Source organism: Mustela nivalis, assembly GCF_964662115.1.
Source record: "Mustela nivalis genome assembly, chromosome: 5".
In the NCBI taxonomy this organism is placed as follows: Eukaryota; Metazoa; Chordata; class Mammalia; order Carnivora; family Mustelidae; genus Mustela; species Mustela nivalis.
The window spans coordinates 30,085,287-30,099,596 of record NC_139024.1 but is presented as its reverse complement, the minus strand read 5'-3'; the positions used below and the strand labels follow the sequence as shown (position 1 = coordinate 30,099,596).

At 38.1% G+C, this 14,310-nt stretch overlaps 1 protein-coding gene and 1 long non-coding RNA gene across 2 annotated transcripts in view; one reads left to right on the top strand and one right to left on the bottom strand.

Moving 5' to 3' along the window:
• ASCC3 (activating signal cointegrator 1 complex subunit 3) overlaps positions 1-11,258 on the bottom strand; it is a 338,051-nt gene extending 326,793 nt beyond the window's left edge. Inside the window, exon 1 of the mRNA XM_082731866.1 lies at positions 10,933-11,258. The gene's annotated coding sequence lies outside the window, so the exon portion shown is untranslated. The remainder of the gene's footprint in view (positions 1-10,932) is intronic.
• An 18-nt stretch (positions 11,259-11,276) lies between these two features.
• On the top strand, positions 11,277-12,222 carry LOC309865502. Its single transcript, XR_014312138.1, has 2 exons — positions 11,277-11,418; positions 11,522-12,222. It is a non-coding gene; the product is annotated as an uncharacterized lncRNA (long non-coding RNA).
• The last annotated feature ends 2,088 nt before the right edge of the window (positions 12,223-14,310 follow it).

Here is a 14,310-nt window from a genome sequence, read left to right as displayed (position 1 = left end):
AATGAATAAATGAAAAAATCTTTTAATAATAAATATTAACACCTTAGCATATAATTCATAAAAGACTAAAACCCAAAAGACTATTTTTATTGGCCAGCAGTAGCCACCTGTGATTATCTGAATGAATCTTCAGAATGTTGATTGCATATAAGTACAGATAAAAAAGAAAAGGTCTTGAAGTACTTAATTGTCCTTTTAAACATTCACTTTAGGGAAGAAAAAAATCTGAATGGAATATGTTTCCCTTTCTGAAATGATACTGAACAACAACCAGTGGACTAGAATTCTAGTACACATTATTCTGAAATACCACATAGCAAGTTTTTCTAAAAGGGGTCTGACTGCTTGACCCTAACTTTAGGAAAATATAGTTACTGTATTTTTCATTATAAACAAATAACAGCCAAACTATATTTCCTAACAAATGTAAAGTCACCAATTAACTCTTGGCAATCATGGATAGTAGAAAATTACTGGCAGGAAAAGTCAAAGTAATATAATGTAGGTGAGGGATAAAAACACTGGACTAACAGGAGTAGGCTGTGAAAGGAGTAAACTTAGAATTTAAGATTTCAATACTTAAAATAGAATGATATGCCAACAAACCAGATCTTGAAAAATAAACTGGAATATTTATATTTTACTTCTAAAAAGTAAGTTGTAAAAGAGTTAATTAAATCAAGATTTGAATTTAGAAAACACCAGCCTTCGTAGACACATTACATATATAATCCTCTAGTATGCCATTTCAAAGGGGGGTAATTTTTCACAGTAAATTCTAAAGATTTTTGCCTTTTATTCCTACCTTGTACATTATTGCCATCAGTTAGTTAATACAATAGAGTCATATCATAGGCACATTTACCTATTTGAATCAACCAAATGAAACAGGCCAAATAAAGTTATAGACAGAAACAGTAATACTGGAGTTTCTGCCACTATTTAATAACTGACTACTTGCTCCAGAGTGAATGGAAGATGAGCAATAAAACTATGATGCTCCCTCCATGTGTGAGTCACTATATGCATCTCAAACTGTGAGCATCCTGCTGCACTGCAATGTTTAAAACTATGTTCCCTTAAAAAAAAAAAAAATAGGGCATCTGGGTGGCACAGTAGGTTGAGTGTTGGACTCCTGATTTTTGTGAGATCAAGCCTGGCCTCTGGCTCCACACTCGGCTTAGAGTTTGCTTAAGATTCTCTCTCCCTCTCTCCCCCGCTGCCTCCGCACACTCTCTCACTCTCTCAAAATAAATAAATAAAATCTTTTAAATATATATATATACACACACATCATGGCCATTAAACACAAGCCAACTTTTTACCTGGTTCATTTGAAGAAACTGATCATTTTCCAAGTCTGGAAAAAAGAGATGACTGCATACAACATACTAAGACAGTGTGTTTTGACAAACTTATGTCCAGTTGAAGGATTTTCAAGGGCAATTTTTAACTATTCATAATTTCCACCCAAGAAGTTCACTTAATATCCTAACTCATTCCTAAGCAAGAAGCAACCGCTCTTCAACAGTTTCCAGTCAAATTAGAAAACACACTTGGAGCCTCGACAACACAGAAAGCAAGGGTAATATAAATAATACATAAATATACACTTTTTATATAAATAACATATCTAATGGTTTATTAAAAATGAAATTTATATAAGGTTCATACTCTTTAATTTACTTCCCCCAACTATTTACTTATATTAAACCTAGGTTTCCCACCCTAGGAAGAATAGACCTAATTAGGCTCATAACTCTAAACCAAAGTTTTCATATTATAAAAGACCCCCATAACTATATTAATTTTACTTTTTAAGGATAAAGAACTCTTTTCTTTAAATGCCCTTGGAAAAACAAGTATCTAGAAAATTATATCAGCTCCAGTTAAGAACAAGAAGTGTAGTCAGAAAGCATTTCACAAACCCTAAACAAGTTCACTTATTACTCCTAGAGAACACAGTAGTCCAGTTGAAAAGTCCTGGGCCAGGTTATCTGAGAAAGGCAGAATTCTAATTCTACCCCAACCTATGGGCTTCTGGAAGACCCAAAAAATGTCTATCTGTCCCTTAATAAAACCTGAATTCACCAAACCAAAACTCTAGTGATTCTCAAGACTTTGCTATTTAGAGAGAAAGAGTTTTCCTGACCTTACACTGGTTCTTCTGTATTACAACTTTATGGAGCACCACTACCTTCCTGAATATGAGCTCCTTTAAAATCTGACTCAAGTTTTTACACCCCAACAAACAGGATTATCCACTCTGAATCCAAAAAAAAAAAAAAAAAAAAAATTATCAAAGGGTATGATGACCTTAATCTTTACTTCTTATTGTTTTGTGCATAGCAGAGGAAATTCTTAAAAAACCCTAACACTGACATTATATAAAAGAAGTTGGCACACACTCACTACCCCTTTTTCTCAAGTAGAGAGAAACATTAAAATGAGGACTCCAATGAATTTATGTGGTAAACAAAAAACGGAAAACAGAAAAGTAAATTACTACTCACTAGACATTATAAATGCCTCCCTAGGTACAAATACATGGAGAGTAAAAATTCTGTTATGTTACTACACTGCATTTAATATATATGCTTTATTTATTATTTCTGAAAAAAAAAGTATTGACATAGCCGTTATTTAACATTCATGTGTCAACTGTTTTAGTATTATGAAAACTTAACTATTGATTTAAAAAAAAAGAGTGCTTTCTTTTGCTTTCTGTGATATCAGTCAGAAATATGCCCTGACAAATAAAGGTCCACCAGAATGTCTTTTCTGTGTCTTGTTCTGAGATGAACCATCATCTTCTTATGAGACTTTATCCTCTGCTACTCACAGCTTCCTAAACTAAAAAAAAGTTTGAAAGGATCAGGACTGTTAGTTGTCATTCTTTTATATTCTTTCTAGGCCACTTTTCTTAGGTATAAATTATATACTCTACAATTGAGAGAAAAAACAAGTTTTGAAAATGATACTCTTCACCTTTTTAAAATCTAATTACTGAAAGAAACGTCATGTTTCAAAAAGCATTACAAACATATTTTTAAAATTCACTTTCTCTAATGTCTTAAAAATTAGTGCAAGTAACCTTCAACTTTTAAATAATAATATTGACATTTCTCTAAAGATTGTTGGTTAACAATTTTTGCAGTGAAGATACCAGGAAAATCATGATATCTGTTGACTTAATAAAAACGGTATCTGTATAGATTGAACAATGATGTTTTTCAATGTTTTATAAAAATTTCCATAGACTTAATAAAAATGGTATCTGTATAGATTGAACAATGATGTTTTTCAATGTTTTATAAAAATTTCCATATAAGTATAGACCAGAAAACAACTGACTACTAGAAAACAACTGACTAATAGCTCTTTAAAAGAGCTATTTGTACTTAAGTCATCAAATTTATGCACTCCTTCCCACATTAGTGACTTCTAAATAGGTGAACACACCAGCCATCCTACTTTAAGCCTTCTCTTTACCAAGTCAATCAATCCCATTTCTTTCTATCAACCCCCTCATTATGCCTTGGTTTACATCCTGTAAATTGCAGTATTTTTCAAAAGAGAAAGATCTGAAGCAAATATGGCAAAAATTAAAACTTGTTAAATCTTGTTAAATTATTTTCTGAAATCTCCCATATTCTTGAAATATTTCATAATTAAAGGTTTTAATTAAGTTTCAATAAATACAGAGGCTAATAAGAGAGAGAGCAGTTTTAAAGCAACAAACTGAATGGCAAATCACTGATTCTGAAACTACTACCTAAAAATTATCAGGTTAATGAGAGACTGAACATCTGAACATGGAGCATCTGGGTGCTTGTTTAATGTTCCCACACACATTGTGCCTCAATGTCTTTAAAGGAAATAGTTCATAATAGGTCACCAAATTTTTGAAATATGTACCAACTTTTTAAAAGGTTAAAGGGGAAAAATGAACACAAAGTAAAAGATCAGGCAAGCCCATCACAGTAGCACACCTTGAGACCTTGTAAAGACTTGAGAAACACCAACTCACTGGGGTGAAAAAGTAAACTTCAAGGTGGTCATCTAACCAAGGAAGACTAAAACTTGATCAATTTTCACAATCATCTGAAAAAGATGTTAAAGTGTTTTTTATCCCACTTTTTATTCAGCACCAATAAAAAATATTTTGCATCTGGTGAAAACACTTTCTATCCCTTCACCGGTTCATTCAAGAAAAATTTACTCAGTGGGGATACATGATAAAATTGCTGACATGAAATTGTCCCCTCTCTCTTTATTAGTAATATTTTCTTCTCTAATGGATCATCTCCAAAGCCTAAAAATATGGTATAAGGGTTCCCATGTTTAAAAACCCCTACTGACTCCACAGCCCTCTTCAATTAACATCTTACTTTTCAGCTTCTCTACAATAAAAATTCCATTCTGATCAGGCTTTTACCTCCACTGTTCATCAAAAGAGCTATCAGTGTCACAAATAACCTCAACATTGCCAAATTCAACATTACTTCTCAGGCCTTGTTTAATTCCTGTCAGTTTTTGACCTAGTCCTTCTAGAAACAGTTGCTTCCCTTTGCACCTATGACACCAGTATCTCGTTTTTTTCTCCAACACTGGCACTTTTTTCTCCTGTTGATTCCTCCTCATCCTCCTATCCTTTAAGCATTGCTGTGCGCCAAGATCAGACCTCAGACCCCTTCTCTAACTATACTTGTTTCTTAGGTGATCCCATTCAGTCTCAAGGCTTGAAGTATCAGTTATACACTAATTCCAAATTCTTATCTCCATGCTGCACATCTCATCTGTATTCCAGATTTGTATACCCGTTACCTCTTTCACATCTCCACTTGCATGTCTAATAGTCAACTCAAACTTAAGAATAACAAAATTGATCTCCCACTGCAAATCTCCTGTGGTCTACTACCCTTTAATGAATCACAACTCCATTCTGACTATTGCTAAGGCCAAAAATAAACTTGGAGTTCTGCTTTACTCATCAGCAAATTCTCCCAATTCTACCTTCAAAATATATTCCGAATCTGACCACTTCTGACTGTCACTCTTTCTTCCCTAGATTTTTAGAATCGCCTATCTAGTCTCCCTGTTTTCATCCTTACTAACAATCTAGTTTCCACACACAAACAAGAATAATTCTTCCCCCAAACAGGTAACATTTGTGGCTCTACTCTGCTCAAAAACCTTTAAAGGTTTCCCATACCTCTGAGTAAACTTCAAAAGGTTTAAAGAACTTGGCTCTCTCTTACTTGGCTTTCTCCTCTAACTCTCCTCCTTGCTTGTATTGGGACATCCATATTGCCCTTCCTTCTAGTGCTATAACTATACCAAGCAGATCTCCCTATATGAACACTTTTCTCAAACATGCCACATAGGTAGCTCCTTCATTTCCTCAGGTCTTTGCTCAAATGTCTCTTTACCAGAGAAGCCTTCTCTGAACAGCACCCTCTTCCCTAATCCTTCTCTTGCATTCAACTCACTTTATTTCATGGCACTTATCACATGACATGTTTTCTGTGCTTTTTATCAGTTTCATCTAATAGAATATGAGCCAGATGAGGGTGAAAATTTTGCTTTGTTCATTGTAGTATCCACATCATCTAAAATAAAACAGTATTTTGGGCCTAGTAGGTTCTCAATAAGTATTTGTATAATGGCCAGATAGACCGACTGAAAAGAAAGATAAAAGGAGTTCAAAATGGCCACAAAAAAGAGGCAGTATTTACAGGTCTGGATATACACACACACACATATATAAAATATGTATTTTTTAATATTTACATCATCTTCATTTCAAAACCTCAAAAATACCCACCCTACACGTAAGTTAATTTAATCATCTGATTAATTTATTTTAGTCCTTAAGGAGATGTTTTACAAACTAGTAAGTTTTCCAAACACAAAAGAAATAAAAATCTAACGTGATTTTCTCAACTCATGATGCCACTCTTCTCAAAGAACTCAAGAATTTGTACATGCAGAAATTTAATCCTGAAGTTAATATTTGGGTGTTTTCTAAATTTCAGGCTAATATAATAGAAAACAAAAAGCAATGGTAAAATTTGACATTTGCTAGAAAACTTAGAGTAGGAGTGGGCTCAGAAGGAAAACCACAGTAGAAGAATGTAAGAACAGATTCCACTCACCTGTTACTTCTTAACTAGCATTTCTATTATATCCAATAAATACAAAGAGAAGAGCTCTGAAACATGAGTTCAATCATTTTTCAAACTCCCTAATAACTAATTTTCCCCCCAAGCTAATGGCCAAAATCAGTAAGTTAGGATATCGACTTTTTCACTTTTTAAATCAATGACAAAGCCTCTATTTTACTCACTTCAGACTGACCAGGCTGCATTCACAGGTACTTTTCCTTGATTCAAGTCAATTCAAAGTCTCACAAAGCCAGCATCTTGACTAGCACCTCAGGACTGCAGTAGTGTATGTCTTGCTTTTCCCTAGTACCTTGCATGGTTCTTGGCCTATACCAAGAAACTCAATAAATATTTGTTCAATGATCTGTGACTCTTTCTAAAAGTGATCTTTAGGTTATTCCTTGTTTCCCCACCCCCAGAGTGCAGACAGTGCTAATATTTTGCAAAGTTTCCTTCACTCCTTAAAGAATGCTCATAAAAACGGTTTAAGGAATCCCCCGGTGTTAAAAGTCCTGCTTAAATCAGGTCTATTTTAGAAAATGCATGCACACTGGGAAAAAATGCACTGAGATTATTTTTACAAAATGAGTATCATCCTCATATTAAGTTGTTCTTATAAATCATATGTGTCAGGTTTTATAATTAAGTTTCTTAAATCAAGATGAAGGTATATTTATTTCTATTGATGTTTAAAAGTAGAATTTAACATTTTTAGATTGTTTTATCTGATTAGCCTGTTGGGCATTTATTGACTTTCAAGAAAGTAAGTAAAATAATTTTTCTAAAAAAGACAAATAGAACCCTCCAACAAAGGGATGTCCATGTGGTTTTCTGTCTTTGGACATGTAAGAATTGGAAGCAAAGAAACGTTGACTTGAAGACAACTGGGGTCAGCCTTCTCCCTGCAGGCTCAAGATCAACCATCCCAGAATGGAAAAAAAAAGAAGAAAAGAAATAAAGAAAAAAATTGTCTCATTAGTAAGAATTTTATTGGAATGGAATGTTTTCCTTTATCAAATTTGCATGCCATGCTTCCAAGCTACACACAACTGAGTAACTTTCTAGTCACTAACTTAATTTCAAAATGACCTAGCAAAGTCTTTAAAAATGCTGGGAAACTGGGGCAACTGGGTGGCATAGTCAGTAAAGCGTCTGACTCTTGGTTTTGGCTCAGGTCATGATCTCAGGGTCCCGAGATGGAGGCCTGAGATGGAGGCCAAGCCTACTCAGGATTCTCTCTCCCTTTCCCTCTGTCCTTCTCTATTCTCCCCACCCCCTATGTCACATCCACTCTCTCTCTAAAATAAATAAATCTTCAAAAAAATAAGTAAAAACAAAAATGGTGGGAAACGTTACCAACCTCCTCTCTGACTACTCCATAATCCCGAGATAATTCCCTCCTTTTGAAGCTCTGCTTTAATAGACCAGAATAGAGGCTTCTGAATTCATATCATTTAGTTACAAGTTCTCCAATATAAATTGGTTGCATTGGGATCATGGGGAGTTGTTTGAACATAGACGTTTCTAGACACCACCCGCAGAAATTTTGATTCAGTACGTTTAAAAATAAAAATCTCTGGTCTAATTATTTTTTTAAAGATTTTATTTATTTATTTATTTATTTATTTGACACAAAGAGAGAGAGAGATCACAAGGAGGCAGAGAGGCAGGCTGAGGGAGTAGAAGGGAAGCAGGCTCCCTGCCTAGCAGAGAGCCCAATGTGGGGCTCCATCCCAGGACCCTGGGCTCATGACCTGAGCCTAAGGTAGAGGCTTTAACCGACTGAGCCACCCAGGTGCCCCTCTGGTTTAATTATTAAACAAGTAGGTATGAACTTTCCCACCTTCAAATATAAATATTTCTTAGCAATGATTTTATTAAAACATATACTGAGAATACTTACTGCTACCTGTAAATTTATTACATATTACTAGCTTTAAAATTATGTGTGTCTTCCAAATTCCACCCTTATTTTCCACATCAGTTCAAACCTTTGATAATGAATTTCCTAACAATTGTCTTTGAAGAACAGATCATAGAATTAGAGGAAGATAAACTCCAAAACCAGATAAAATAAGATTCCACCTTAATTTACAAAGGTCCCCAGGAGTTAGTCTATTCAAGTAACAATGAGGAGAGGCAAAATGACATAGTATGAAAGTAAAAAAAAAAAAAAAAAAAAAGAATGAGAACTGAATTCAGATGTCCATTTTTGTTTGATGATAAAAAATCAGCTAACTTTTCTGGGTATCAACTTTCTGATCCATAAAATAAAGAGGAGTTTCAAAATTATATATTTTTTAAAGATTTATTTATTTATTTGAGAGAGAATAAAAACTGGGGGAGCAGCAGAGGGAAAGGGAGAAGCAGGCTCTCTACTGAACAGGGAACCCCATGTGGGGCTCAATTCCAGCTCCCTTAGGATCATGACCTGAGCTGAAGACAGAGGTTTAGCTGACTGAGCTACCCAGGTGCCCCTCAAGATGATTTTTAAATGCTCCTTTCAGGTTGAATGATCTGATTAAATCAGATTCAAAGATGGATTAACCTGTATTAAATCTGAATAACATAGTTTCAGAAATAAGACAACCTGTCTTATTTCTGAAACCTGTAACCTGCTGTTACAGCTAACAGCAGGAAAATGAAACTGAACACAAACATTCTCAAACATACTTGCTCATCTACATGCAAAATGGAGGACTTAAATGAGATATTATATGGTAAATGAATTAACATTTACATAGTCTACTATGAGGGAGGCATTATACTAGGCAAAAGATGTAAGAAATAAGACCCAGTAACTACTTTAAAAAACTTTACAGTATAACGTAGGAAAAAGACACATAATGCCTACCTTCTCACAAGTACTAAATACATTAAGATACCTTATTCTTTCCTCGTTGGTAATTATGCACTTTTTCTTTCCATAAATGTTTGTTAAAATTTCAACTTCAGGTAGTTATCTCCTCAGAGTTGAAAACTGTGCCACATTATATAAAGATATACTTTGCACTTCAAGGGCTTATGCTAACTACCTCCCCAAAGAAGGTACTATGGGGCAAAAAATTTACTTGTCAATAAGTACCATACATATTTCTGATGAATATGCTTTGTGCATATAATTCTTATGAATTACAAGTTATTAACACATAGACGATCCAATGAGACCAATGTAAAAACGGGAAAAATAAAGTCTTTTTCAGATAGAAACTGATTTCCAATTGTGAACTTTGTATTTAAGGCAACTTTACAGAAAGAAAAAAAAAATTATTCTGGGGGCTCCTGGGTGGTTCAGTCAGTTAAGCGGCAGACTCCTAATTTTGGCTCAAGTCATGTTCTCAGGGTATTGAGACAGAGCCCTGCAGTGGGGAGTGTGTTTGAGATTCTCTCTCTTTTTCTCCCAATACCCCACTTGAGCTCCCTCTCCCTCTCTCTCTCAAATAAATAAATTCTTAACTGGCAAAACATTGGCACATATGCTTTTTGATCAAAGGCAAAATCAAGTCATGCTGTTCAAGAAAAATAATCTGTTCCTTTTTAGGGGCCCATTACATATTATTATTGACAATAACTTACTCTCATGAAAAGCTTCACTTTGGTCCACTAGAGATCCACAACATGAAGAGGAACCTTAGTTAAGATTCTCTGTTAAAAGGATATGGGACTATAGAGAGACACAGTCTCTCTCTTGATTTTCTAGGCCTAGCACAGTGCCTGACACAGATGAAGACATGAAAGAATGAAATAAAAGAAAGCTGTTCAGCAAGGATCAAGGCGGCTAAACCATGAAAAATTATTCATCTAAATAAGATCATACAGCTTACACTTAATTGGCCTCTCTAAGGAGCGCTTTTCTCATGCGAGGCTACTATTATAGTATCATCACAAGTAAAAAATACATGCACAGAACCTCAATCCAGATTAGAATCAAAAGCTGAATTCTTAACTTTTCACAACACTCTGAAAATGAGAAAAAAAATTCATCCATGAAACATGAAATTTAGTGATGAAGATACTGGTTATTCAATCCAATCTTACTTAGAGAAAGAAAATATTCTTACTAGCTTGAGTGTACATGTGGTATCATTCATATCAAACTTTTAGCTAACGCTAAAATTACGCTTCTTTTAAACCAAAGAAGAGCAAAATACACAGGCACACTGCATTCAGTAAATAAATTAACTTATGATATAAAGGCTATTTAATACAACTGCCCCCATACCCACAACACCTGCCTCAAACGCGCGCACATCCACTTTCTTCAATATGACATTCTAGACTCGGCGATTGCTAAATTCACCCACAATTCACCATGACCAACTCCCTAACCAGACTATTTACTTTTCAGTGTGGAGGTAAAATAAAATATAAAGGAGGCTTTTCTCCCCAAAATCTGTGTGAAGAAAACGAAAAAGTTACCACGGCTATTAACAAAACAAACGAAACCTAAAGAAAGCAAATTACCCTCACACAGGAAAGAAAAATCACCCCATCGGGTCACACGTTGTGGCCTAATACCTGGCCAATATGTGGCTTGGGTCGATTTTTCTCATCACGACCCCCACAGACAGATTCCAAGAGTGGGACCAGACTGGCGTAGACCACAGACACGACTTCAGGCCCCGAGAGGGATGACAGCTCTTGGCTTGCCGCCTAGTCCCGGAGGGGCTGTCGGGTCGCGGAGCCCCCACCCCCGAACTCCCGGGCCCGCCATCTAGCCCTGGCCGCGGCGCCCCTCCTCCTTCTCCCACCTCCACCTCCTCACCTCTCGGCACCAGCTCACGCGGGTCCCATCACTCGGTCAGCTTCTGCCTTCGAGTCTCCCTCCCTTTCGTTTTCATTTTTACTTCCCACGCCGGGTAGAGAACGGAGGGCAGAGCCGAAGATGCCAGTGGGCGGCTGCACCGCTGTGCCTCCCTCCGCACCCCACCCGGAGCTCGCCGGGGTCGCTCCCAGTCACAGCGTACAGCGCCCCGACCACCACACAGACCTACAAACCCGGCTAGGAGGGAGGGGGCGGAGCGAGCGCGCGCCTACACGTCACCCGACCGCAGCGCCGCCAACGTCGGCACGTCGGCTCCCCGGGGCCCCACCCCGTCCGCGCGCGCCGCCGCGCGCCTCCCGCTCGCCTCCCGCTCGCCCCCCGCTCGCGGAGCTGAGCTGCGAAGGGGGCCGGCCTGGCGCCGAGGGCGCGTCCCCAAACGGGCACGGGCGCGGACGCGCGCGTTCCTGGGGCTCCGAGGTCAGGTGGGTGTCCCTGTGGGGTCAGGCCTGCTGCTTCTAGCTCGCTGCCAGAGGATTTTCCTCGCAATTACTGGAGTTGACTGCATCTTTTCTCCTACTCTTTTCCCTAGGATGAAGACAAGTAATAATTCCTACAAAGGAGAGAAGAGCAGTAAATATGAAGTCTGAAGAACCGGGTCATTGCGATCTGCATCACCAGCCACGAGCTCCCGGCTATGGGACACCTTATACGCGGTTCTCTAGTCTCGGGTCCGCTTTCCTTAAGCTTTCTCAATTCTCAGTTCAGTTATCTTCAAGTTATCTCTGCTATTTGGTCCTTTGGTCGGACGGCCGCCTCCACAAACAAAATGTCTTTAAGATTCCCTGGCTCGTTTGGAAAGACTGACAACATTAAGAAAAATTAACGAACCTCAAGAACTGTCTGGGTATGTGTATACGGTTCCAGACCAAACGTCGGGCCTGACGGCCTGACTTAATGTGTCCTAGCTTCCTCCTCTTCCACCTCCGTTTCTCAGAAGGAATGTGTCTTGATGCCTAATGGAACTGTGTTTTATAGAAAGGCAGTCAACAGTGATCCGGTTAATACTCTTGACTGGCCAAGCCATAATTGGAGTTCTGTGTTCAATCTAGATTGAGCACTTAAAAAAAAAAAAAGCAAACTCAGAGAAGCTGGAATTATTTCACAGGAGAGCAGATGATGTCGAGAACCCCAAAATGTAACACATAAAAGAAGTACTGATTGAAGTGGGGAGCATTCTCAGAGAAGAGAGAAAGCTACAGGAACATTGAATAAATGAGTCGTGTGATACTAGATTCGTTTCATTTGGTCTCAAGAGATGCAGACTTGAGAGAAACGGGTTCCATGTCCTGAAAAAGGAGATCTTTCTAGCAGTAGTCAGAGAAGTTGTCTGCCTTAGGATATGTGGGGGCCTCAACTACTGGATTTGACCTTAATTAGATTGTGAAGGCTTATTTCATAGGTAGGAGGTGCAAGGGAGCCATATATGAAAAGAACTAGCTCATGTTTTTTTTTTTTCTTTTGTTTTTTTTTTAAAGATTTTACTTGTTTATTTATTTGTCAGAGAGAGAGCACGCACAGGCAGACAGAATGGTAGGCAGAGGCAGAGAGAGAAGCAGGCTCCCTGCTGAGCAAGGAGCCGGATGTGGGACTCAATCCCAGGACACTGAGATCATGACCCAAGCTGAAGGCAGCTGCTTAACCAACTGAGCCACCCAGACTCATGGTTTTTTACAGTCATTCCCAACCTTCAGATTGGATCAGCCCTTGGTCCCAGACTTAAAAGAATTTAGAGGTTAACTTATGAGACAAGACAAATGCATCTAAAGAAGAGAGGAAGCCACATGATACCGAGAGGTACTAACAGTAAGTGGTAGACATTCATGTGGCAGATTGTTCTTTTCTTATCACAGTTCCCAAGAGTTAAGGGAGAAGAAGGAGATTGAAAATGGACCCTGCCTAGAACTGCCCTAGAACTAACCAAATGCGGCTCTTTACCCTTGAAATGTAGCAGAAAATGTAAACATGCAGCAAGTGCAAAATATACACCAGATTTTGAAATTTAGTACAAAAGCAAAAGTAAAATATCTTAATTCTTATATTGAGTACATATTGGAATATTAACATTTGATATAGGGTCAGTCATATTAAAAGTAATTTTACCTGTGTGTTTTTTTTTTTTAATGTGGCTTCTAGGAAGTTTTAAATTACATAGGTAGCTTGCATCTTATTTCTATTAAGCAATTCTGACCTAGAGGGAAATACACTTCACTGAGCTCTGAGAACTATCTTTGTCCTCTTTGTAATCCCTGGAGGGTTTTCCAAAATGTCAGCGGAAAGAGTCTGATGACAGGATTCCTAATGAAGAGATAGAAGACTGTCTAGAAAGTGTGTTATGAGCAAAGACAAGGAAACAAGATTACAGATGCCCTCTATGATAGAGTAACCCATTGGTTTATAATGGAAGATGCTTATTGGAAGGCAGTGACAAAGTTAAAATCAAAAGCTAATCTGTAAGAAGACTCAGTTTTTAATTTAAGGAATTTAATAGTGTAGGCAATTAGGATCTGGCAGATACAAAATGGGATTGTGGGCACCTGGGTGGCTCAGTTTTTTAAGTGACTGTCTTCGGCTCATAATCCCGGAGTCCCAGGATGAGGATCAAGTCCCGAATGGGGCTCCCAGCTCCTCGGGAAGTCTGCTTCTCCCTCTGAGCTTCTCCCCTCTCATGCTCTCTCTCTCGCTCTCTCAAATAAATAAACTTAAAAAAAAAAAAAAAAAGAAAAGAAAATGGGATTATATGAATCTCTTGTCAATATTGAGTAGGGTGGGGATGCCTACATGACTCAGTCAGTTAAGGGAACCGGTGATTTTCACTTCAGGTCATGATACCAGGGTCCTGGGCTTGAGTCCCGCATCAGGCTCCTTGCTCAGCGGGGAGTCCGCTTGTGCCTCTGCGTGCTGCTACCCCCTGCTTGTGCACACTCTCTCCGACAAATAAATACCATCTTTTAAAAAATATATTGAGCAGGGTGGGTTGAAACTAATGGGTGGTTGGGCAACCAATTAAAACTCATACTTCAGGGGCGCCTGGGTGGCTCAGTGGGTTAAGCCACTGCCTTCGGCTCAGGTCATGATCTCAGGATCCTGGGATCGAGTCCCACATCGGGCTCTCTGCTGAGCATGGAGCCTGCTTCCCTTCCTCTTTCTCTGCCTGCCTCTCTGCCTGCTTGTGATCTCTCTGTCAAATAAATAAATAAAATATTTAAAAAAAAAAAAACTCATACTTCAAAATGTATTATTCTAGGGGGACGTGGGTGGCTCAGTGGGTTAAGCCTCTGCCTTTGACTGGGGTCATGATCTTGGGGTCCAGGGATCAAG